General features: G+C 31.7%; 1 long non-coding RNA gene across 1 annotated transcript; it reads right to left on the reverse strand.

Moving 5' to 3' along the window:
* Positions 1-8125: 8125 nt before the first annotated feature.
* Positions 8126-10848, reverse strand: LOC134719845 (uncharacterized). The gene is made up of 3 exons (XR_010107722.1): positions 10743-10848; positions 9891-10091; positions 8126-8896 (listed from the first exon to the last, which is right to left on the reverse strand). It is a non-coding gene; the product is annotated as an uncharacterized LOC134719845 (long non-coding RNA).
* Positions 10849-26539: the final 15691 nt, after the last annotated feature.

Raw genomic sequence — 26539 nt, forward strand, 5'->3', positions numbered from 1 at the left:
TGAAAACAACAACATTATTTTACATCTTTAATGTGTTAATCTCTAGTCAGAAACTATCAAAATGTCGATTATTTCTTTCCCGGCATTTTCACACCGAAAAGGGGAATAATCCATCTGTCATGATCTAAATCAATTCAGTGTTTAAATGTCGCCGAGTAAGGACTTGAATATTATTCATCTATAAAGATTGCATTGGCATACCCCGTTAACATTTATTGATCTCTTTAAAACTTGGCATATTTATTCTTGGAAAGCTCACGAATACGAAGATTGCTGTTTCTTGTTTTTCAAATGATTACAACATTTCTAAAATTGGCAAAATAGTTGACTTTTGGTGTGGCCACGGTTGGATTGTATGTCACTTCTGTTATTTTCTATTATAAAAGGGCACATTTAAAGAATGAAACAGCTGTTACGTGAAAGATTACATATTTATCAACCAAATACAACTTTATTTTTATCCATTTGTCTAGTTCTGTGGGGTGCGCCAGGCTCTTGAAGTTGGACGTTCACACGCCATCTTTGAATGGTGCCCGTTACCATGGCAACCAGGTGGGGAGTTCTGAGACACCTTAAATTACAACTTTGGATGATATAAGGGATGATATAAATAAGTTCTGGGTATGGAAGTTTCTCGACAAAAAATCTAAATAATTTCAAATTTCATTGATTTTTATATGAATAAATAGCCGATTTACTCTCGAACAGCAATAACCTACCTGCGCAGGTAAATACAGCCATATTTGTCCGTTTTTGGAGTTGAACCTTAAAGATTGTACCTGCAATGGTGTTACGTGTTTGACCATGCCCTTGGTTATGTCCTCTATAATCGTCCGATTGAGACAGTACAGGTTAAACTATATATATTTATTTTCATACGTAAAATGAGTATAATTGTCTTTGGCATTTGGAATTTTGAACTACCTATTGACACAGTATTTCAATTTGAATTTAAATCATAAATCGAAAAATGTATGTAATATCAGTGTAAAATAAGCCTATATTTGGACTGTTATTAAGTATAAAGTAAAAACACAAAAATACTGAACTCCGAGGATAAGTCAATAATAAAAATCCAAATTCAAAAGTCCATACACATCAAACGAATAGATAACAACTGTCATGTTCCTGACTTGTTACAGGCATTTTCTAATGAAGAAAATGGTGGATTGAACCTGGTTTAATAGCTAGCTAAACCCCTCACGTGTATGACAGCCGCGTCAAATTCCATTATATTGTCAACAATGTATGAATACAACAAAATTACTCAAGGAGTAAAATGTAAAAACTAGGGATACAGCAGTCAATATTGTGTTCTCATCTTAATGTCACTATAAAAACAACACATGAAACAAAGAAGCACTAAAAGGCATACAACAAATTTAACATACTCATTTTGCTTTTCTTATACAACTTAATTTATCTGTATAAAGTCTACCCGTGAAGGACAGAAGGTCTTCCTTCAGTACTGGTGTAATAATGCGCATTTTGGAATTCGCACTGGTAGACTTAAGATAATTTTGTCGTTCAAAGTATGACGGCATACATACATGCAGAGTCACGTAAAGTAGATATAACAAACAAAAAACAGACTTAACATAAAGTAATAATAACAAATAAAACTAGTATCTCAATTGTTTGTAAAACAATTGAAAGGTCTTTCCTGTAAAAGTGATGTTTTCGTAATGTTCTTTGTACGACCTTTCGTTCGATATACGACAAGCATACCTTCTGTAACTTTTCGCTTTTTACACTTAATGACCTCATCCGCCTACATTTTTTAGATCGGAAGTATGATATATGTAACACAGGGTAGATGAGCTTTCATTTGATATGCGACAACGTCATGTTTTAAAAAGTTTGATTTTTGCACTTAATAACCTCATCCAACCAATTTTTGGAGGTTGGGAATTTGATATTTCAAATGTATACATCATGACCTTTCATTTGATATACAACAACCCTATCGTAAAAGAAAATTTATTTTTTGCACTCAATGACCCCATCCAACCAATTTTTGGGGGACGTCAATTTGAAATTTGAAATGTACGCTTTATGTTCTTTCATTTGATATGCGACAACCTTACCATCTGAGAAATTTGAATGTTTGCACTAAATGACCCCACCCTTCCCCCTGGGATGAAAAGGGGGTTTAAAATTTTCATTTTTTAAGTAGAGTTTATTAAGACCTTCAATTTGATATATCAGATGACCCCATTTGACAAAGTGCAAATAATGATGCAATATCAACTATATAAATAGAAGTTATGAAACTTACAAAGTCAATGCAAAACATGAAAATTTCAAATTGATTTTTTGGTGTTTTTTTCCATGGAATGTTTTTGGTATTTGGTCAAACACATAACTATGTCAACCTCTTCAATTTCTAAAACATTTTTCGTGGTAAGCTCTTGATGATTCAGAAATACATGCCTCCGCTCGCAAAACTTCAAACTGCATTATCTCTAAAACGACAATAGATATCTCAAATCTGTTAAATGATAAATGATCTACAGTTGAAGGACAACATTATAGAAAAAGAATGTGGACAATTTCAAAGTTCACCAAGGTCACAATTAATCATCAATTATATGATGCAATACAAAACTTGAGAACCGGAAGTCGTAGAGACATGGGACTATCACCATTCAACTCAGGACCACTTGACCTTTCAAATGTCACAAGGTCAAGGTCATAGTATAATGTGAAGGTCAAGGTGAAATTTCATCATGACCTGACATTGACCTCAAATTGAAGGTCTTGAACTACTGATCATCTTTGCAGTTTATAGTAGGTTGATATCTGTTACCTTTAAAAAGATATACACACAATACTATACTTTTAAGAATCATCCCGTCGTAACTTTTGAACAGACAGTCGGAATCTTTTGAGCTCAGTGTATAAAATGTAGAGCTCGTCGAGAGGAACATTTTATACACTGTAAGTATGCAGCAAACTCTTATCGTTTTCTTAATATGCAAGCTTGAAATTGCAGCGTAATTTTTTTTTGCACTTGGTGACCTTTGACCTAGGGTGCAAATTAAAGGTCACATGAACTTAAGATTATTGGTGTAGGTCCCAAGTCTTTACGACTTCCGGTTCTCGAGATACAATTTTTCAAAAATTGTGTATATTTTTTCAAGGGAAATAACTCCTTATAAGGGTTAACAACAAAATGATTGTATATGTTTATTATCATTGCCATTTGGTCTTGTACATGTTGCCGTTTTCAAATCGATTCTATCTTGAATACTTTTTGAGAAAAATGTAAAAGAAAGAAATTGCTTCAAGGGGACGTAACTCTCATAGGGAATGATGAAATCCTTAGCAGCCTCATATGGTAACACATCATGATGAGATCTAACTTTTGTCCAAATAAGGTCATGATATCTTTTAAAACATTTAAGGGGGGCCATGTTGAAAAAAATCAATAAAAGGGAGATAACTTCTAAAGGGGATGATGAAATCCTACAAAAGTTCATCTGGTAAAAGTTCATGATGAGGTCTATCAATGATCCATATTTGGTCTTGATAACTTCAACAGAAAGGGGATGAGGCCTTGTCAAACAAATGTTGGAAGAAAAAAAAGAAAAAGAAAAAAAAACATTAGAAAAACAATAAGGTCTTTCCTCACGTAGGGGAAAGACCTTAATAATTATGGGGTTCACAGTATGACGGGATACATAAGTACAGTTTCACTTCAAATGTATATCTTAAAAAACAGATTTAACAAAAATGTAGTATAATTGAATAAAATAGTTTTGTCATTCATAGTGTGTATGTTCTGTATCTTCCTCCTTTAGTAGGATCACCACCATGGGTTATGGTGTAAAAAGGAAGACATTAATCGAACTGTATCAGTACCGATTTAATGTTAGCTTTTGCCTCTCCAGTCTCCCAGCCTGGCCGTGGCGGGTCTTACTTCTAGAAAGTTAACCTTCCCCAAAACCAAGAACCACAGATTGACTTCAAAAGAATACCTAAAAAATTGACTTAATAGTACAAGTTATATTAAGAAAGAAATACTGCCGACTCAAAATAAAATTTACTTACTGACTTACTTAAAATGTTTAGTGACTATGACCTCTACTGTAGTATAGTGTATTACGGAAGGTCCATTTAAGGTGTCGACGTAAATATAGATACATCAATTTGATCATTCAACAACCTAGGCTTTAGATACATTTTTCCACTTCAGAAAATAACTGTATCACACAAAGGAATTTGCCATTTGTTATCCGTTCGTTTGATGTGTTTCAGCTTTTGAATTTGCCATTTGATTAGGGACAACCGAAGTTCAGTATTATTATGATTTCACTTTTTGCAGGGAAATTAGTTGGAACAAATGGTGATACTCATATGGTACACATGAATCTCTTGTTCATTTGATATAGAGCCAGGCTTAATTTAGCCCCCCCCCCCCCCCCCAAAAAAAAAAGAGAGTAAAAGTGGATACTGATCTAAAGGTTATGGGGTATCGGCTAATGTGCAATGAAGAGTGGCAGCATTTGGAAAAACAGGTCGGAAATTACATTTATAAGTATCCCCAAGGGTGACTGGGGTATAGAAATATGGTCACTTGGTCTTCTCCTGACCGGCAGTAAACGCTTGCCGAAGTGGGGCTTCCGTTTGGCTCTGCGGGATGTATCAAGTTCGCAGTCATGTCCGGTCAGAAGGGGGACGTTAAATCCGATGCCTCGAGTAAAGAGAGTGCCACGCTCTTTGCACGTTAATAACCCTTGCAACAACTCTTTTGAGGGGTCCGTAGGTGGCCTGTTGTAAGGCAAAATTTCTGTCCCTATCCAAGATACCCTCATTTCCCAGTGGCAGTCCAAATTTCTCCGACCAGCATCCCAGATGGCCTCTATCATATCAACCTACCTATTGTATTTATTGTGAACTTGTTCTTGTCCTGAATATGCATGAAATATTTGCCACTAAACGTTAAGCAACCAACAATCAATCAATCATGTATTTTTACCAAGAAATAGTGTTTGCTTTCATACTTAAACGACATAGTAGTACAACAGATGTGGGTTCAGCACTTGTTTCAGTAGTCCTCATCATTGCCATTGGTACCATGAGTAACGCTATGGCTAAAAAGGAAAAGAAGGGAGCCTAAAACGTGATCCTGTGTCTAATCCAGAACCATCCACAAAGGAATTTTCTGATATACAAAAAAAGACATCATTCGTAAATATAGCTCAACATGTAGACTTCTTATACGTTCAGGTATTTCACATCCAATTTGTTATGGAAATATTCTTTATCAAGCACAAAGGTGTCAGTATTCACCTCATAAACTTACAAAACCTTTGAATAGACTTATTACGAAGGGATATAATTAAGATACTGTTGTCAAGTCATTAAAGATTGCATATTTTGGCGTTAATATTGAGTCACTGATAAGGTCTTTGCGTCGGAACTAAACACATTTATTCTAAAAACAGTTGTTGGCATGACACGGGTTATGTTCTTCTCATATATGTTATGATGGTATGATACTAAACCCCTTACGGGAAGGATTGTGCCTGATGTTCATATGATGAAATCATAATCTTTCAGTCAGTTTAATTGAAGTCTGGAGCTGGCATGTCAGTTAACTGCTAGTAGTCTGTTGTTATTTATGTATTATTGTCATTTTGTTTATTTTCTTTGGTTACATCTTCTGACATCAGACTCGGACTTCTCTTGAACTGAATTTTAATGTGCGTATTGTTATGCTTTTACTTTTCTACATTGGTTAGAGGTATAGGGGGAGGGTTGAGATCTCACAAACATGTTTAACCCCGCCGCATTTTTGCGCCTGTCCCAAGTCGGGAGCCTCCGGCCTTTGTTAGTCTTCTATTATTTAAATTTTAGTTTCTTGTGTACAATTTGGAAATTAGTATGGCGTTCATTATCACTGAACTAGTATACATTTGTTAAGGGGCCAGTTGAAGGACGCCTCCGGGTGCGTGAATTTCTCGCTACATTGAAGACCTGTTGGTGTCCTTCTGCTGTTGTTTTTTTTTATTTGGTCGGGTTGTTGTCTCTTTGACACATTCCCCATTTCCATTCTCAATTTTATTTTTATGAATATTTCATGTGATACCAAGATCAATTAATGTGGTTTTTTTTTTATATTTTTTAAAGTTCTAGCACTAACATTGGTCTTATTTTTCCCTACTATTTCTGTTTACCTGGAAATATCCCTCAGCTGCCACTATATGTAATGCTAAAATTGAAAAAAAAACATAGCCCACCCCTCCCCCCGAAAATCAAATGGTTGCTGCCTTAAGAAATGTGCGTGAATGCTTGAGTTTCCGATCTTTGTCTGTACATATTTCAAGTGCACATTTTGTTACATAATCAAAATTATCTTTCAACCCTTTCCTCCTCCGTTTCTGAAATTTCTTCAACCCTTTCGTCCATTGTTTCTTAATTTTCTTCACCCTTTCCTTTCTCTGTTGTTGAATTTTCTTCAACCCTTTTTGCTCTGTTTCTTATATTTTATCAACCCTTTTCTCCTTTGTTTCTAAGTTTATTACACCCTTCATTCTTTTTTCTGTCCGCCTTTATAGTTTGCCTTTTTCTCCCTTTTGCATCTAAGCTCGAGACTGTAAAAAAAAATTAAAAAAATTGACAACATTTTAGTGTTTATGACACTTTATGTTAATGTTTAAAGCAGGGTTGGTCAGTATTAATCGGGCAGGAAACCCCTAAGCTGAACAATAATCATATACATGGGTAATACTGGGCTAAAAATAGCACACAGGTAAAAATGCAGTTTTTGGCTTATCTCTCAAAAACTCAAGCATTTACAGCAAATAAGACAAGAAGTTAAAGTATTTATAGGTCAAGGTCTACCTGTCCTGAAATTTTTAGCCGAATCGGGTAACTGGTTTTGCAGGTATAATGCGCCTGAATTGATGATTTTAAAGAATTTTTTCAGTTTTTGGTTATTATCTTGAATATTATTATAGATACAGATAAACTGTTAATAGCAAAAATGTTAAGCAAAGTAAGATCTACAAATAAGTCAATTTGACCAAAATTGTCAATTGACCCCTTAAGGAGTTATAGCCCTTTAAAGACTTTTTTTCACAATTTGTTCATCATGTTGACTTACTTTAAAAAAATCTTCTCCTTTGAAACTGCTGTATCAATTTCAGCCAAACTTCAGTTAAATGAGTTTCAGAGTATCTAGTATAAATTTTATATTTTATTTCCTTGTATGTCAAGAAACATAGCTCCTATGGCTAAAATAGAACATAGGAGAAAAGGATTTTTTTTTGCTTTTGAAGAAAATAGGACGATTCAAAGAACATTTAAATAAATTGAAAAGCCTAACTAATCTTTGATGAGAGATTTAACCAAAAAAATTAAGGTGAGCGATTCAGGCTCTTGAGAGCCTCTTGTTTTTTTTACAAGTTAAGACTTGTAGTTTAATAGTAATATTAAAAAACATAAGAAAAAGAAGGCCAAATATAAAGAGGAAAAGGTAATAAATGTTTTCACTTGAATATTGTGTTACAGACAAGCTTATCAAATTATATTATGAAAACTTTTTCAGTTGATGGATATGTTGTCACAACTAATTATAGTTCCATTGTCTTATAAACTATGTTTCATTATTAAATGATTAATTTTAAAGTTATTTTAAAAATGGTTAAACCATTTTAATTTGTTACATGATTATTATTCAGATAATGATTATTTCAGGAAAAAGACAAAGAGGACCATGGATATATAAAGAAAACAAGAAAACACATCCAAGACACCACAAAATTAGATTGTCCAGCTAGGATAAAATTAAGAATTATAGTAAAATTGCCCCCGTTAAAAGTTAGTATAATAAACTTTAAATCATAAAATAAAATTAAAAACAAAACAAAACAAAAACAAAATTTATACCAACTCATTCAAAAAATAAAAAACAAAATCTGCAATTTAAAAGTGACCAAAGACTAGAATTGACAGAACAGTCAGGCTTTATCTTACCAAAGTGAAAAAAATATTCATTTTAAAAATGTATTGCAGAACATTACAAACGACATATTGGTAGGTGAAGGTGGTCAATAAGAAAACAAAATTTTGTCATTAGCATAAAATTACATCCATTTATATTTTAAATACATTAATTTCTTCAGTTTGTTATCTTTATCAACAGGTTGACAATTATGAAGATAAATGGTACAGGAAACAGTCTTCCTTAAATCTGAAATCACAAATTACTAATGATTTGAATATTGAGAAGCAGCTGCAATTTCACTTGTTACTGCCGGACAGAAATGGACACAAATCATTTATTGGATGAGGTATCATATTTAAATTTGTTGTCTTTTATTTAATTTTAAATCTTCCGTCGACCATGTTATTGTAATGTAATCTATAACTCAACATCGAAATTAAAAATTAAATATCATAGTGAACATGAGCACTATATTTCAATTTGATTGGAATTCAACTTTTTCAAAAAGTAATTCTATTAAAAACTTAACCTAATTCAAGACTGACCGACGAATTTGCAAGCAACTGTAGAGTACCAAAAATATGATACCCATAAATGTGGCATACAAGGATTAATCGCAGAAGCAAAAGCAACTAATTCAAAGATGTAGATGCTAAGCACGAAAATAAAAATTTATACTTTTTAATGAACAAAGTTTTGTCACAGCTTGCTTGATTCTGTCAGCCTGTTGACAGTAAAATAATCTTAAAAATAAAACAGCTGACAATTGAAGAAAGAGTAAGGACGGTCCAAGAAATGAAAAGACACATCAGAATGTTTGTCAGCAGAGATCTCTGTCCAGGTCAGCAGATAGACAAATGCAACAGAAGATATTACCCTCATGACAGAGACATTAAAAAATCACATAGACAGAGCCCTGTCATGCACCAGGTATTTTTCAATCTGAAAATAGAAAAAGTATATATTAACTGTTATGATTAATAAATAATGAGAATGTTTGCCAAGTACATGGATGCCCTACTCGAATTATCATTATCTATGTTCAGTGGACCGTGTAATTGGGGTAAAATCTCTAAATTGGCATTAAATTAGACAGATCATATCATATGGAACATGTGTACTAAGTTTCAAGTTGATTGGACTTCAATTTTTATCAAAATTACCTTGACCAAAAACTTTTACTGACGGAAGAACAGATGCACAGATTGATTGATTGTTGGTTGCTTAACGTCCAGTGGCAAATATTTTATGCATATTCAGGACGAGAACAAGTTAACAATAAATACAATATGTAGGTTGTTGTCATAGAGGCTATCTAGGATGATGGTCGGGAAAATTTAGACTGCCACTGGAAAATGAGGGTAAAATGGATACGGACTGAAATTTTGCCTTGCAACAGGCCACCTACGGACCCCTTTGGTTGTTGTTGTTGCAAGGGTTCTTAACGTGCAAAGAGCGTGGCATCGGATTTAACGTCCCCCTTCTGACCGGACGTGACTGCGAACTTGATACATCCCGCACAGCCAAACGGACGCCCCACTTCGGCAAGCGTTTTACTGCCGGTCGGGAGAAGACCAAGTGACCATATTTCCATACCCCAGTCACCCTTGTGGTCCAGATGCACATTTCAGAAAACTATCGTAGGTTATCAATGTCATTCAAAATAATATCAGTATATTTTTTTAATAGAAAAAACAGCAACATATTAGAATTGAAGGTGATTAAAGTCTTTTGAAGAAGTTAACAAATCTGTAATCTTGTTAAAAACCTGGGATTATCTATTTTCTTTTTTTCCCCAGATACCAGCAAGAAAATGACAATGGCACTGACTTCCTATTTGTGCAACAAACAAGTTGGCAAAAACGATTGATGAGCTTATATTGGGATGACATTGCCATCATAGATGCTACTTATAGAACATCAAACTACAGCTTACCTTTTTTTTTCTTTTGTGTGCAAACCGACATTGGTCATTCAATTGTTGCATCTTTCATAACCGCTACAGAAAGTCAATCTGCTGTAATAAAGCTTTGGAAATAGTAAAGAAATGGAACGTCAAGTGGAAACCCCAATTTTTCATGACTGATTATGATAACAGAGAAATAGATGCAATTGAAGGTCTCTTTGAAGGTATGATCTGAAAAATATATGTGTATGTAATTTAAGTAATTGTTATAAAAAATTCAGTAAAATAAGTTGTTGCTGTTCATATAATCCATATCATCAAAAAAATTAACGAACAGTTGGATTGTGCAAATCTATTTACACAGTAACAAAACAAAACAACAATTATGGAAAATGGTTATATATTTCTTTAAGATACATGTTTAATGTCACTAAAGAAATGGTTGTGCTATTTTATGTCCACAATACAGAAGCAACAACTAGATAAAAATATCAAAATTCTATTTGCCAACATTTCAGTGGAAATATCAGATAACTTTCTAGAAAGATTTTGAACTGGATTTAAAAAAAAAATTAAATCAAAAAGGTTAAATTTAAATTTGTTTTAGGTTGCATAGTTTACCTCTGCTCATTCCATAGGGAACAAGCATGGAGAAGGTGGACGAGAGATCATAAACATGGAGTTGGATCATACCAAGATGAAATGATAAACCTGTAAGTCATGAACTCCTATAAATATTACAGAACAGAATTACTGTCCTGCGACTAAAAGTCGTCATTTATGAAAAAAAAATTTGATCAGTATTAAAAGTAATCTATGATGGGCCCTAATGGGCTCGTCTAGATATTCCACATGATAGTCAGTATCATAAACGAAACTAACTTTTATACTATATATATTCTATCTTTCAGATTTAGACAAATTGCACTATCAACGACTGTCCAACAATGTGAAATCGCCATAGACAATTTAAAGTCACACCAACACTGGAAACAGAATAAAAGTATAAGATATTGGTTTGAACACTTCTGGTTAAGTGAGAAAAAGGTATTAATAAATTATACTATCAATATAGATTCCACAACAGCAACAACTATTAAATATAAAGAAAATCAAATCCCAAACCCGTATATAGTGCTCCGTATATTAAATATAAAGAAAATCAAATCCCATACCCGTATATAGTGCTCCGTATATTAAATATAAAGAAAATCAAATCCCACACCCGTATATAGTGCTCCGTATATTAAATATAAAGAAAATCAAATCCCAAACCCGTATATAGTGCTCCGTATATTAAATATAAAGAAAATCAAATCCCAAACCCGTATATAGTGCTCCGTATATTAAATATAAAGAAAATCAAATCCCAATCCCGTATATAGTGCTCCGTATATTAAATATAAAGAAAATCAAATCCCTAACCCGTATATAGTGCTCCGTATATTAAATATAAAGAAAATCAAATCCCAAACCCGTATATAGTGCTCCATATATTAAATATAAAGAAAATCAAATCCCAAACCCGTATATAGTGCTCCGTATATTAAATATAAAGAAAATCAAATCCCAAACCCGTATATAGTGCTCCATATATTAAATATAAAGAAAATCAAATCCCAAACCCGTATATAGTGCTCCGTATATTAAATATAAAGAAAATCAAATCCCAAACCCGTATATAGTGCTCCGTATATTAAATATAAAGAAAATCAAATCCCAAACCCGTATATAGTGCTCCGTATCTTAAATATAAAGAAAATCAAATCCCAAACCCGTATATAGTACTCCGTATCTTAAATATAAAGAAAATCAAATCCCAAACCCGTATATAGTGCTCCGTATATTAAATATAAAAAAATCAAATCCCAAACCCGTATATAGTGCTCCGTATATTAAATATAAAGAAAATCAAATCCCAAAACCGTATATAGTGCTCCGTATATTAATTATAAAGAAAATCAAATCCCAAACCCATATATAGTCAACTTTGTAGCGGAGGAAATCCCAAAACTATTAAAAGAGGGACGAAAGACACCAAAGGGACAGTCAAACTCGTAAATCTAAAACAAACTGACAACGCCATGGCTAAAAATGAAAAAGACAAACAGAAAAACAATAGTACACATGACACAACATAGAAAACTAAAGAATAAACAACACGAACCCCACCAAATACTAGGGGTGATCTCAGGTGCTCCGGAAGGGTAAGCAGATCCTGCTCCACATGCGGCACCCGTCGTGTTGCTTATGTGATTACAAATCCGGTAAATAGTCTAATTCGGTAGGTCAAATTCATGAAAGGGAAGGGGATTGTAGTTACGACGTAAGGAACATATCCGATATCATTTGTGAAACGGTTATTCCATAACGGTCAACCAACTCGTGATGGCGTCCGTAAAATTTACGAAGGGATGATTTCAACTTCACCATTTGGAACTCTTGGTTTAATAGCTTCCTTGTGAGCAGTAACCCTCTATCAAGAAAATCATGATAGAAAATGCAAGCACGGGAATATCGTATCAATTAGGAGATATATACCCCGTATGCAGGTGCTGCTGGAATATTGCTACTTAGAAATGGAAAGTTCACAATTGGAAAGCTGAAATCATCTCTTTTGTCGTAAAGTTTTGTCTTCAACCGACCCTCATTGTCAATTTCTAGATGTATTAAACATCCTAGTGGAACAAGTTTTCGAAACTACATTTTCAAACACACAAATAATATATGGAAATAGGGAGTAGAGAGGAGGAAGTGACTATATTTGTTGTATATATGTTTATTTCGTTACATGAAGAAAATGTTTATATTTACTCTGTTATGAGAGTGATTTTGCATACATTTTTTAATTTAATTTTCTTGTTCTAATGAAATTCACCGGGAGTCTTTCTGGTTTTCATTAGTCAAGGAGTTAATCTGGAACAGGAGTCGACGACTACGGAATTTTATATTAAGTCATTGACTTGGAATATAGTTGCCGTGAAGTTGATGTATAAAGTGTATAAATGTTGAGTTACGGTTGAAGTATTTGACAAAATAGTATTTTAACCACTGGATGAGATACTTGCAATACAAAATAGTCAGGATGAACTATAAAAAAAAACAGGACCGGATAGAGTGAAAAATTAAAAGGCAGAACAGAGATTACAACTAAAAAAAAAATGCAGGACACATTTTTTAATCCTATCCCCCCATAAAAATCAAATGGTAGCTACCTAAGATTAAAAAAAAGATTATGAAACTTTCCCAAAGAAAATGGAATGGAGTGTGGTAAAGTCCAATATCAAGGTGCTCCGATTAGGAGGAACAATAACTTCACAATGCGCAAGACCGGAAACCCCACTTCGATGCTAGAGTTCAACCCAACAAGACGTGCTAATCTTGGTACATCGAAGACAACGAAGTCAAGTGACTGATTCCCTGACTTTAACAGATAGTTAAAGGTTTGTAGCCATGAGTATAAACGCCCATAACTGAAACACAACAATACTAAAAACGACAAATTTATTTTCCATTACCTGTGGTACAATCAATAATATCTGAATGAATGCATGTCGTTTCGTAACCTGGTTTTAGTTTAAATGAAAGTTGAAGTTATCGTTTATGTATGAATCGATCAAATTGTTCAACGCATCAGAAATAAAATTTAAACATTACTGAAACAATTATCTCTATTTTTATCAAATCGTTATGGATTTAATCAATTATCTCTATTTTTATCAAATCGTTATGGATTTAATCAATTATCTCTATTTTTATCAAATCGTTATGGATTTAATCAATGAAATCAGCAAAATGACCAGCATAAACATGTTTGATTCAAGTCAAATGCCATGTAAATACTATGTTGAAGAAAGGTTTGCGATGTTAGAAATTGCACAAGGGAACAATGTTTTACAGGACAATAGTAGTTTTGCGAAAGATTAAGGAGCAACCAAGCATACGCTGTTACACACAAACATTAGAAGCGGGCTACATTTACTTTATTATAAAGACATTAAATTAATTGCCAAATAATTGCCAAAAAAGTGCATGGAAGGGATGGAGACCAGGAGAAAAACATAATTTATTTAATGGTGACAGATATCTCCATCAAGAGGTATGTAGTTATGCACAATGTTCTTTTACATTTCCCATTGTCCATAGCGATCAGGTGTATTCATTATTCTTTGAGGTTGTTGAGGAATAAGGGTAGGGATATTTTGTGGTGCTGGAACATCAACTTGTTGCCTCTGCTGAGGATTCAGTTGGTCACCGTTCATTAACTCTATCAAATCCCGACGAAACCTTAACAGAACACCAACTACAGCTAAAAAAAAAAGCACATGTCTACAACTAAAACCAAAAAAAAAACCTGTAACACATCTACTATCAGTAAAGATTAAGTTTGTTATCAAACCTGAAAATACAATGTATTTTTGTTTACGGTGCCCCAGTCATCAACAGATGACGGGTTGATAGGTAGATTACAAAAATATCTTTCTCAATATTATGATATTTAAGAGCATATATTATTTGTGCATATCAAATTTTGCTTGGAAGTTCAGGGTTCAACCTCTGCGGTCGTATAAAGCTACGCCCTGCGGAGCATCTGGTTATATTTTTGGTCCCTTTTTCAATTTTGTGGGGTCCAAATTTATAGTCCTTTAATATAGATATTTGGGATTCGTTTACATGCTGAATCTAACCGTGTATCTAGTTTGGGGATTTTTTGCCTATTTGCTGAAATAGCCCACATAGAGTTCCAAAGGGTCTAAAATCAACAAAAAATAATTGTAGCATGCATTTCGTGCACAATAACCCAAATGTGTATGGTTTTACCCCTGCGGTAGTATCCATTCGCGGATCTAGAATTTTTCATTTTGAGAATCGCTTTTGTTACAAGTTTGAAAAGCTATATATTTGATGAAAAATGAATGAGGAGTTTGTATTTTAATTTGAAAATACATGTATCATAAATCCTAAAGTCATCAACTAAGTTTTTTCATTTGTTTCAAGTGCATTTATCACATAATTCTACAATAAAAATTCCTCGCATCTTTGAAAATTCTACAGTAATAATGACTGCACTTACAGTGATAATTCATCGCATCTATAGTTAAAATGGATCGCTTTCAATAATCGATATGCTATATTATGATGCTTTTATAACACTTATTTGAACTTTAATGCTATGTTTGTATATTATAAAGACATATCACAATGAAAATATGTTAAAACTTTCCTTCAAATCACTTAACTTGATATTTTCAAAACGTAAACAAATACAGATTTTCCATGATCCTTTATTCTACAATAGACATACCCGCATATAACAGTAAAAATGAACTAGCTGGATTCGCACTTTATATACACTGATAATATTTATTCCAAAGATAAATTATCATGCAACAAAAATTCCAATTGGAATAAACGTTGAGACATACATTCAAAAGGATAATATAAAGAAAGTACATTCCAATCATAATAAATCATCTTTGAAATATATATTATGGTGGAATGTTTATCTTATGACTGGTATAAGGCAGCAACCATTTGATTTTCTGGGGGAAGGGGGTGGGGGGCTAAGGGTTTTTTTTCTGAACAAATTATTTATTTCGCCTGTGGCAAAAAACATTTTTATTTTGGCGACAAGTCAAAAACATTTTTTTAATTTCAAATTTAGCATTACATATAGTGGCAGCTGAGGGTGAAACAAACATTTTTTTTTTCTTAGAATCAAAAACAAATATATTTATTTCTCTAAACAAATTTTTTTCCAAAAAAAAACCATAGCCCCCCCACCGAAAATCAAATGGTTACTGCCTAACAGTTTTACTTTTCAACATTTTCAAAATTTGAAATATACATGGTATCATTCATAAAAATCAAAGTAATCAGAAATTACGAGAAATTGCTTTAACATATCAGTCTGAAATTGATGTAAATTATTTATTTAGTTTTTTTTAACTGAGAACAGTGAAATATTCGTAAATACTATTTTTCCTTTCCTTAAGTTTTCTTTTTGGTCTGCACATACGACCGGATTCATTCACTTCATCAGTTTTGGTATGCTTTTCACCTGTATCCTTTTCCTTTGTGGGAATTTTCAATGCCTAAATTCTCATTAATCATGTTATTGTCCTCATATGATGATTGTGTTATAAATATAGTCACCCATATCAATTTCTGTATGATTATTTTCATCAATAATGTATTATTTTCATCAATAATGTCATTTTCATGTAATTCTTCATTGTCAGATTTTTCAATTATTGTACTTTTTGGCTCCGGAGGGATGTACCTCTTTGATGTAATTTTGTCGGTATTTGCCAATCAATTTGTCATTGGCACCAATAAGGGTGATAGTGCCTAGTTTCGGTTAGACACTTATTATATACGGTCCTAACCATTTAATCATTCCCAGTCACCGAACAACAAGCTATTTATAATGGTATTTCAATACATAAAAAAAAAACTTAAGGTACTCCTTTCTATGACTGAAGCATCATATACTGATACAAAAATGATGAAAAACAAAAGGAGTTTATGTCAAAAAGATATTAATGACTAACAGATAGGGAAACAATGGTATACTCCTTTATACTATATTACAAATTATATAGTCATTAGACAAAAAGCTATTCTAAACTAGGTAATTTAAAAATAACATAAACTTAAACACGTACATTAAGTAATATGTGGTGACCCAAATCATTTTTTTTTAAGTTTACACACAACCTTGTTGTTGGAGTTATATGTTATAGTAAGGTTTTGTTGCTCCAACAGATGATCCTCCACATCTCAGGAAGCAGATTTAATTTTATCTTTACTGTAAGAGAGGTCAATGAAACATTCATTTTGCAAGAGTATGCATTGTTAAGGTTGCGTTTTAACTGTTTCATTGTGCAGGAGTTGCGGCGAACTACTTTTCTCTGTTGGTATGTCTTTCATTGATTTGTGTACGACTTTGAACGAATGGTGAATGCTTCCCTTGTTTGGTTCCTGGAATCAAACGAACTTTAAGCCAATATTCAATAGGGATTCCGACAATGTCCGAAATGCCCATCTGGTGCAAAAAACTTGGTACCGTTATTTTTTTAAACATTAAAACTGTCGACAAGAACAGGACATTATGGAGAATATCGCTGATCTTTTTGGAATTGTTCTGGATTTATAAAGTCTTTAGATGGGGATACAAAAGAAGAGGCAATAAGAGCCATAGAGAATTACTTCTCAAGTTTATGGATGGTAATGAATATTTACAAATATCAATACTGAATAAAACTTTTACAGATTCTTTATTATATCAGAACCGTCGGTTAATTGTATCTCCTAAATTTCGAAAATGTCGTCCGAAAGCGCAACGTCACCAAATCAAAGATGTATTGTTTCAGCTATACGCAATACTGAACAAAATCATTGATGAACATTTCAAAGTTAAGTTCATTCAGTGCCACCAATGCACTTTCCGAAAAAGATGCTCAGATCATCATATTGCCCTTAACAATTTATTCAAATTTAGGGAATCCGTCTGAATGGAATTGGCATATAGTTTTAGAAACACAAATGAAAGTTGCATAGAAATGACTTTCAGAATATAAATTTTAAATTATTGATGGTTAGAAGGGCCTCCCATATTCCAAACAGCCAATTATGGAAACTCTTCTGATATTCTTGGTTCATCATCTGATTCCTCGATGTCACGTTCGTCCAAAGTAACTGGTACATAACGAGTGTCTATAAGATATATGATTCAATCACGACAGTTATCAAAATGATATTTATGCACTTCCCAATACCATTATACAAAATTAAAGCTGTAACATGGGAGAAGGTTCTTACAACACAGTTTTCGGCTTTGAATTATCAATACATTTCAAGTAGGTGTTTATTTTGAATGCGAATATATAGTATGCGGAGATGGACATTATACGACTTACATCAGCGCGTAAATAATATAACATCAGCCTGTAACCCTTATCCATTGGAACCCAACTTTTGTCAAAAGTATTTATAGTTCATGTTAAATACGTACCTTTATGGACGTGTCCAGAATGACATTAAACTGAACCACCCCCTGCCACAGTTCAACCACCATGGAACTGAGGGAATACGTGGTAAACCGTTCCATGGCAACGCTAAGATTAGATGCTATCCTGAAATCCCTTGCTTCCTGAGGTCCCAAATTTAAAGACGTTTAAATCACAAAATTCGAGAAAAGAATTCCTGGATCCGAAAAGAATCTATTCAAAAACTCTGAGATTAAAAAACACCTAAATCACAGAGTTCGTATGAAGGGCATGATACCCCCTCTTATGTAAAAATAGATTTTGGATAAACAAAACTTCCTGAAATTTCAACTCATCTCTACTCCAAACTATTTTATCCTACATTGATCTTATCTTTTGATGTTGTCCCTGTATGTAATTTTTCAAGTTCTGGTCAATTGCAATAATTGTAAAATGTGTACTTGACTGCTTTATTTAATGTAAATACTTGTTTTTGAAGATGCCACACTTGCTGATGAAACGTGAACCTTTAAAACACATTGATTTTATGCTTATACATTAACATTTGAAGAATGTTATTAAAATGATATGCAACTGATATATGTTAAAATATAATGATGTATTCTTCACATACTAATATTTGCAAAATGTAAAATTAATTTGAATACAAACTTACTCTGGCTATTTCACCTCTAATAGATATCCTCTGATGGTCTGGCAGATTGGTTATAGTGTTGATGGCTTACACAGGGGGACTTTTGAAGAGACCTATAGCTTCCTCAAAACTGTTGAGAGGAAATGGTGCTGATTCAAAGCACTAAATAAAAACAATGCCTTTCATAAGATGTAATGAAAATAATTTTTATTTTATGCAAGTATTTATTTTAACATATATGTGCAGGAAAGCATGGTTATTATCGTTTATGTTTTCTTTTCCAAATTGTATAAATACCCATTTGCCACTTATTTTAAAAATTATTTCAATGCAGGAAAAGGATTTCCTCCTTTAATGTTTAATTTTATTTCTTGATGAAGGTAACGGAACGCCTGTTATTTTAACCTAAAAAAATCCTACTGTTTTGGACCAGCTCAATTGTTTGTTTCACAAAAAAAATCATGAAAGCTTAGATTTATTTTTATATTATGTAAAGAAGTTTTATTTTAAGATACATGTTCTTTTTTTTAATTGTATATACACACATTTGACACTACTGTAAGTTATTTTGATCCAGGAAAAGGATGTTTATGCGTTATTTCATTTTATTTCTTCATGAAGGTAAAGAAATGTCGTTATTTTAATATTTAATTCATATACTAACCAGGGCATGAGAAGGTAATGACATCTTTTCGTCATATACTCTGTATTTCTTTAACAACTTGAACTCCCCCAAGTTGATGGTAAACTTCTTATCGTACTGTAGCTCAATAATTCTGCCACCTTCAGTGACTACATAATTCACTTTGTAGGAGCCCCGTGGCTCCTCTTCCAGTAGGGCATGTATTTTCATTACATCAAGGTCCTGAAACATTGAAATACATAAATGTAATTGTTCATTAATTTTTTAAGTGCCAACTGAAGTTTGGAAAAATTTCTTTTTAACTTTTAAGGTGCAAACAGAAGTTTGCCTATATATTTTTATTTTTATACGACCGCAAAAATTAAAAAGGTTTTGGTCGTATATTGGTATCACGATGTCGTTGTTGCGTTCGGTTTCAAATTTGGGTTTTGCACTCCAACCTTAGTAAAAGTCGATAGAAATTTATGAATTTTAAACGAAGTTTATGGCCAGAAAAGGAAGGTTGTGGTTGATTTTGGGTGTTTTGGTCCCCAACAGTTTAGGAATTAAGGACCGAATAGCGCCCAAAATAAGTATTTTTGTTGAATTTTGCTCAATAACTTACAAATAAACAGAAATCTATGAAATTTAAATAAGGTACCACAAAAGGAAGGTTGGGTTTGAGTTTGGGAATTTTAGTCTCAACAGTTTAGGAATTAGGGGCCATAAACAGGTGTCAAATAAGCATTTTTCTTGGTTTTTGCACAATAAATTTAGTAAAAGTTGAAAGAAGTGTATGCAATTTTAACGCAAGGTTTATGGCCACAAAACAAAGGTTTGGATTGATTTTGGGAGTTTTGGTCCCAACAAATGAGGGTCCAAAATTAAACCTTGTTTTATTTCATCAACAAATGAATTATTGGGGTTCTTTGATATGCCAAATCTTTTTAACGGTGTATTTAGATTCTTAATTTTTAGTCCTGTTTTCAAATTGATCTACATTAGATCCAAAATTAAAACTAGCTTTATTTTGACAAAAATTGAATTCTTGAGGTTCTTTGATATGCTGAATCTAAACATGTACTAAGATTTTTTTATTAAGGGCCTTGTGCTTAAATTGGTCCAAATTGGGGTCCAAAAGTATTATATTAAGAAATTTTTAATTGCACAGTATTCCGCAATTGCAAGAAATGTTCAATTGCACAGTATTGTGCATACTTGCCCCAACGGTTAAGGGTTCGACCTCTGTGTTGTTATATATCTGTGCCCTACGGAGCATTTTTTTTTTACTTTATATTTTTTTGATTTTAACATAAATTGAGGTATTTTATTTTTACTCTTGTTTGAAATTGTGTTTTTAAGCAACTCCTTTTTTTTCAATTGTCATTATGAATACTGTTTTGCTTATACATTTGTAAATAACACTCACATAAACATGCAATGAATGATGTATTTGATTTTGTATTTATTTATTTGGTGTTGAATTTGTTAAAATTGGCTCAGTGCTTGCAGCACTAAAATCAGACTTAAAAGTTTTTATTGACCTCAAGGTCTGGTTGCATTCTTGATATCGAGTTTGAATCAGCAATGGTATGAAAATTTCACAATGGTTATCATTTTACTATTCTCAAGTTGTGCCCCTTTATCAGAATTTGAAGTATACGTTCTTGAACTTAAGTTTACCCCAATCGAACATTAAGAAAGCTATACACAATCCACAAAACTCAAATCAATTACAAATTTGGATAGGGTCATTTTTCATTATATGACCGCAAAAATTGAAAATTTTGGGTCGTATATTGGTATCACGTTGGTGGCGTCATCGTCCGAAGACATTTGTTTTTTGCTCTCTTAACTTTAGTAAAATTGAAACTACGACAATTCATGGCGGTTCAACAACCATAATAACAACCAAAAACAACAAGACCATGCATACGGTTATAATGGTAACAACAGATGGCAAAACAACAACAATAATCAATACCGAAATGACGACAAAAACCTGAGAATAGCATTAGGAATGTAATCAGAAAAGAGAGTTTTCCGAACATATTGTGGTAGAAATATAGTTTAATGATTTATTTTTTTTTGTTATTTTTTTACTATTCTCATTCTTGCATATGGGTCTTTTCAAAAACCTTATTCAAGTCCATAATTTTGCAAAGTGTCAACTGATACATTATCTACTAAATTACTTATTATTAGAGAAACAAATCCATAATTTAACCAGAATATTTTCATTTTTTTAAATTTGGCTAAATTTAAATATAAAATTAAAAGAGAAATGACTAAAGCTTTTTTTTTTTTTTTTTTTTTTTATCCCAACTTAATAATTACTAAGTAACCTTGTGTAAGTTTAATGTACATGTATGTTTGTCTTAACATTTCATTCAACAAATTAAAATGCCATGAATTCATTAATGTTGACATATATATATGCATTATAAATGACAATAGATTGCTTTTTTTGTTATAATTACAATTAGTGTTATAATTACTATTTGTGTTAGAGATTACACAATTATATATTTTTGTCCTATATGTTTCATAAATAGACTTTTTTTTAAATAGTACTACAGAATATAAACTGCGGGTATGTCTATTCCTTGTTAATTGAATTGTGACCCTTTAATACATAAATATTATATTGATATAATTTCAAATATTATCAAAAGTTTCACAAATGTTTTCTTAAATATAATCATACAAAAGTTGTATGAGAAATATAAAGTATTGTTCCTTTGATACATTCAAATATATTTATAATTATTTGTTAAATAACCTAACATTTCATTTAGACCTCCTTGTAAAAATATATGTGTATACATATTCTGGAAATTGATTTATATTGCTTGCCAGTTAATCATATTCTGAAAATCAAAAACATTGCTTTATTGATAAATAATATGAGTCAAACATGATGTTTACTTGACTATTTTCCTATCCAAAGAAAGATGAATAAAGTTTTTAAAGAACACACATTTCAGTATAATTCAATTGAAATAAACTTTAATGCAGGCAATTTATAACTTAAAGTTTATTGTTTTCTTTTGTTTTTATATTAAATCTGGAAATAATCCAAATAATTTAGAGTTATCTTTCTTAGAACCTTTTTTACTTGTATTTGAATTTGCACCATTTTTTTTTTAATATGAATAACTTATCTATAGGATCTTGGAATGTAAATGGTTTGGGAGATAAGTACAGAGATGATCAATTGATGTCTTGTCTGAAGTATGATATTAATATTCTTATAGAGACTTGGAAAGGTGTTGATGATACTTCAAACATACCTAATTTTAAAATTTTTCAAAAATGTAGAAAAAAGAATAGACGCTCTAGACGATTTAGTGGTGGAATTATTATTCTATGTAAAACCCATATCCATAAAGGGATAATTGAAATAAAAGATTTAACGTCATCAAAAAACCGTTTATGGATTAAATTAGATAAGAACTTGTTTGGCCTTGATAAAGATTTATTTGTCTGTGCCACTTACATCCCCCCACTAAATTCTCCCCATTATGATGATGACTTCTTGAAATTGGAGGCAGAAATTACCCAAGTGTCTGATAAAGGTAATGTTCTGGTAATTGGGGATTTGAATGCTCGAATTGCAAATCATGATGACTTTATTGCAGATGAAAATAAAAAATAGCTCTCTACAAGATATACTTCCAGAGGACTATGTACAAGATTTTAATATAGATAGAAATTCTTTAGATAAAATTTTTAATTCCCAAGGCCAGCAATTGATTGATCTCTGTATTGCCTCTCAGCTAAGAGTTTTGAACGGACGTTTTATTGGTGATATGCTGGGAAATATGACATGTTTTAAACCCAGTGGGTGTAGTACTGTTGACTATGCCTTGACCAGTGTGGACCTCATTAACTCTGTTTGTTTTTTTCAAATATTAGAACCTTCATATTTATCTGATCATGCTCAAATTGTAGTCTTTTTAAAAGGGTGTATATCCATGCAAAATATGAATATAGACAGAAAATATAGTGAGATAGATATGACATTTAAATGAGAGACTATTTCTAAGGAAAAATTATATACTGTTTTAGAAGAAAGCAGCACTAGAGATGAAATACTTGGTTATGAAAATACACCATTTGAAATAAATTGTTCTGGGGTTGAAATAGCAGAACAACAACTAAATAATATATTTAAAACATTAACCATGCGCTCATGTAAAATTATTAAATCCTTTCGTAAAAAGAAATTAAAAAAGAAAAAGCCATGGGAAGATAGAGAACTAGCTGATGTAAAGAAAACTGTATCAAATCTAGCCAAATTATTACGAATAAATCCTTATAACCTCAATTTAAGAAATAATTTCCTAGGTCACTGTAAACTGTGTAAAAAATTAATAAAAAGAAAGAAAAATCAATTTAAAAAGGAAATATTTAGTCAGCTTTCAGCCCTTAGAGATACAGACCCTAAACAATATTGGAAATTATTAAAGTCATTAAAATATGAGAACACTAATAAAAAAATTGAGCTTCAAGCTGGTTTTCCAGAAATTATTGATCATTTTAAGCATCAAGGAGAGTCTGTAAACTATGATAAAGAATTTAAACTAAAATTGAAACCGATATATTAAATGAAACTGATGCACTTTTATTCAATGAGGTAACTGATAAACCTTTTACTATCAATGAAGTAAATAAATGTATACAAAAATTAAAAACTGGGAAAAGCTCTGGTCCAGACCAAATTTGTAATGAAATTATTAAATATAGTGGTGTTGTTACTTGTAAAGCTATTACTAAGCTTTTTAATTTAATTCTTGATTCTGGTAAATATCCATCAAACTGGAGAAAATCTTTTACCATACTTATTCATAAAGCTGGAGATAAGCTAGATATTAATAACTATAGGGGAATTTCCCTTCAAAATTGTATTGCTAAACTTTTCAGTGCTGTTATTAATTCTAGAGTTGTAACTTACTATGAAGACAAGTTTTCAGTTCATCAATTTGGATTTAGAAATAATCATAGGACAGCAGATAGTATTTTTATTCTAAAAACTTTAATGATAAAATATTTGACAAAAAAGAAGAGTACAATTTACTCTTGCTTTGTTGATTTGCGTCGTGCTTTTGACACTGTTTGGCATGCTGGTCTCTTATACAAATTAAAGAAGGATGATGTTGGAAAGAAAATATTTGAAGTAATTAAAGATATGTATAAGTGTTGTGAATCTTCAGTTAAAATAGATAATAAACAATCTGAATTTTTTGAAATAGATAAAGGGGTCAAACAAGGGGACAGTTTGAGCCCCACATTGTTTAATTGTTTTATTAATGATCTCCATTCAATTTTTGATGGGACATGTGATCCTGTGTCCTTAGATAAAACATCAATAAGTAGTCTTAGTTTTGCTGATGATCTTTTAATATTATCAGAATCACAAAACGGTTTACAATCTGCTTTGAATGAACTGGAAAAATATTGCTACAAATGGCAGCTGACTGTAAATACAAATAAAACAAAAGTTATGATTTTTCATTCTAGAAATTCTTTTGAGTCAAAATTTTTTTATAAACAAAATCAGTTAACTGAAGTTAAAGAGTATAATTTTCTTGGGAACATTATTGATAATAAAGGAAAATTTAAGAGATCTACACATGAACTATCCAAAAAAGCGCTTAAAGCGTTATTTTCACTAAAATATATGTCTAATTTTCATCATGTCCCTGTTGATTTATCATGTAAATTATTTGATACACTTATTAAACCCATAATTTTATATAATAGCGAGATCTGGTTTATGGAAGATTATTACTCAATTTATAGAGCCATAAATAGAGCCACTTTGCATGGATCTAACTGTGATATTTTATCATTGACAGATAGATTCAGCTTTGAGAAAGTGCATCATAAGTTTTGTAAAACTGTTCTTGGAATTAAAAAAACCTCATGTAATATAGCTGCAAAGTCTGAGTTAGGACGATTTCCACTTGACTCTTTTATTAAAACTCAAGTTTTATTATATTTTTGTCGAATAAACTGCCATGAAATAAACCCTCTTGTTAAAGAAGCTTTTGCAGTAAATAAGTCTATGTCTGAAGATGGAATATATACTTGGTACACTTTTGCCAAGCATATTTTTAAAGAATTTAATATTGATGAAGAACAATATGTTGATTCTGATAAACCTTTTAAACTTATAAAAAAATCACTCAAAAAAACTTTTAAATGTATAGTGAAGGAAAAGTATAATAACATCACTCTTCAAAAACTTTCAAATATTGATAACAGTTCAAAACTTTACCTTTATAGTAAACTTAAAAATGAAATTAAATTTGAGGACTACCTGCACAATCTAAACAATTTTAATAGTCGTCAGCTTTTAACAAAATTACGTGTAAGTGATCATAATTTGGAAATTGAATTAGGACGTTACAAAAAAATTCAAAGAGAACACAGACTGTGCAAAGTTTGTAAAATTTTAGATGATGAGGAACACTTTTTCCTTCATTGCCAAATTAACAGTAATGTAAGACATTCCCTTATAAATGTAATTAAAACCCATTATCCTAATTTTAACCAGCTTGACTCAAACTCTAAACTTAAAACTATTCTAGATCCCAATAAAGATATTTTGTCTAGTGTTGTAGACTATATAAAGCAATCTATGGAATTGCGAAAATAAGGTCCACATTGGTCAATTATTATATACATCTATATATAGATATATGTTATTAATATCAACTTCACTTTTTAAAAACATTTATCATGTAAAGTTATGATTCTTGTCACTTGTTTATACATTGTACTATGTTTGCATTTTAATCCGTCAGGGTTTCATGTTTTTTGCAATAAAGATTATTATAATGTGATTTTACTTCCTATACAAAGTGATTTCATGTGGAAAGTAAAGGTAAACGGACAGAAAGTCACACATTTAGTAGGACAAAAAGTCACAAATAATCTGTTGACAGTTGTTTTGAATATGTAAGAGAAACATCTAGAATATTAACTTTTTTAAACATATATTCATATTAAAGTTTAGGAAATGTGTCATTATACTTTAAAAATAAATATTTATTTAATATTAATTGTTCAAAAGAAAGATTTCTTGGCACCATGAAACCCTTCAAGTGCCAAGCCACTTTGACATTTTGTTTTTTTAACAATAATGTAATTATCTTCGGGGTTTTTTTTGATAAATTTTATTTACAAAGTTGGTTTATGTACAATAGTTCAAGAAAAATACCAAAATATTTGTATAGAAATAATCGTTTTTTATTCAAAGAAAATAATCAGAAAAAATGAATTGTGACTTTTTGTCCTGTGACTTTATTATTTGACTTTTCAAGTGTCTGACAGAAGTATAATGTACCACATCTACTATTAACCTCACGTTTTGTGGGGTTCGTGTTGTTTATTCTTTAGTTTT

Source organism: Mytilus trossulus, chromosome 5 (assembly GCF_036588685.1).
Source record: "Mytilus trossulus isolate FHL-02 chromosome 5, PNRI_Mtr1.1.1.hap1, whole genome shotgun sequence".
Classification (NCBI taxonomy): domain Eukaryota; kingdom Metazoa; phylum Mollusca; class Bivalvia; order Mytilida; family Mytilidae; genus Mytilus; species Mytilus trossulus.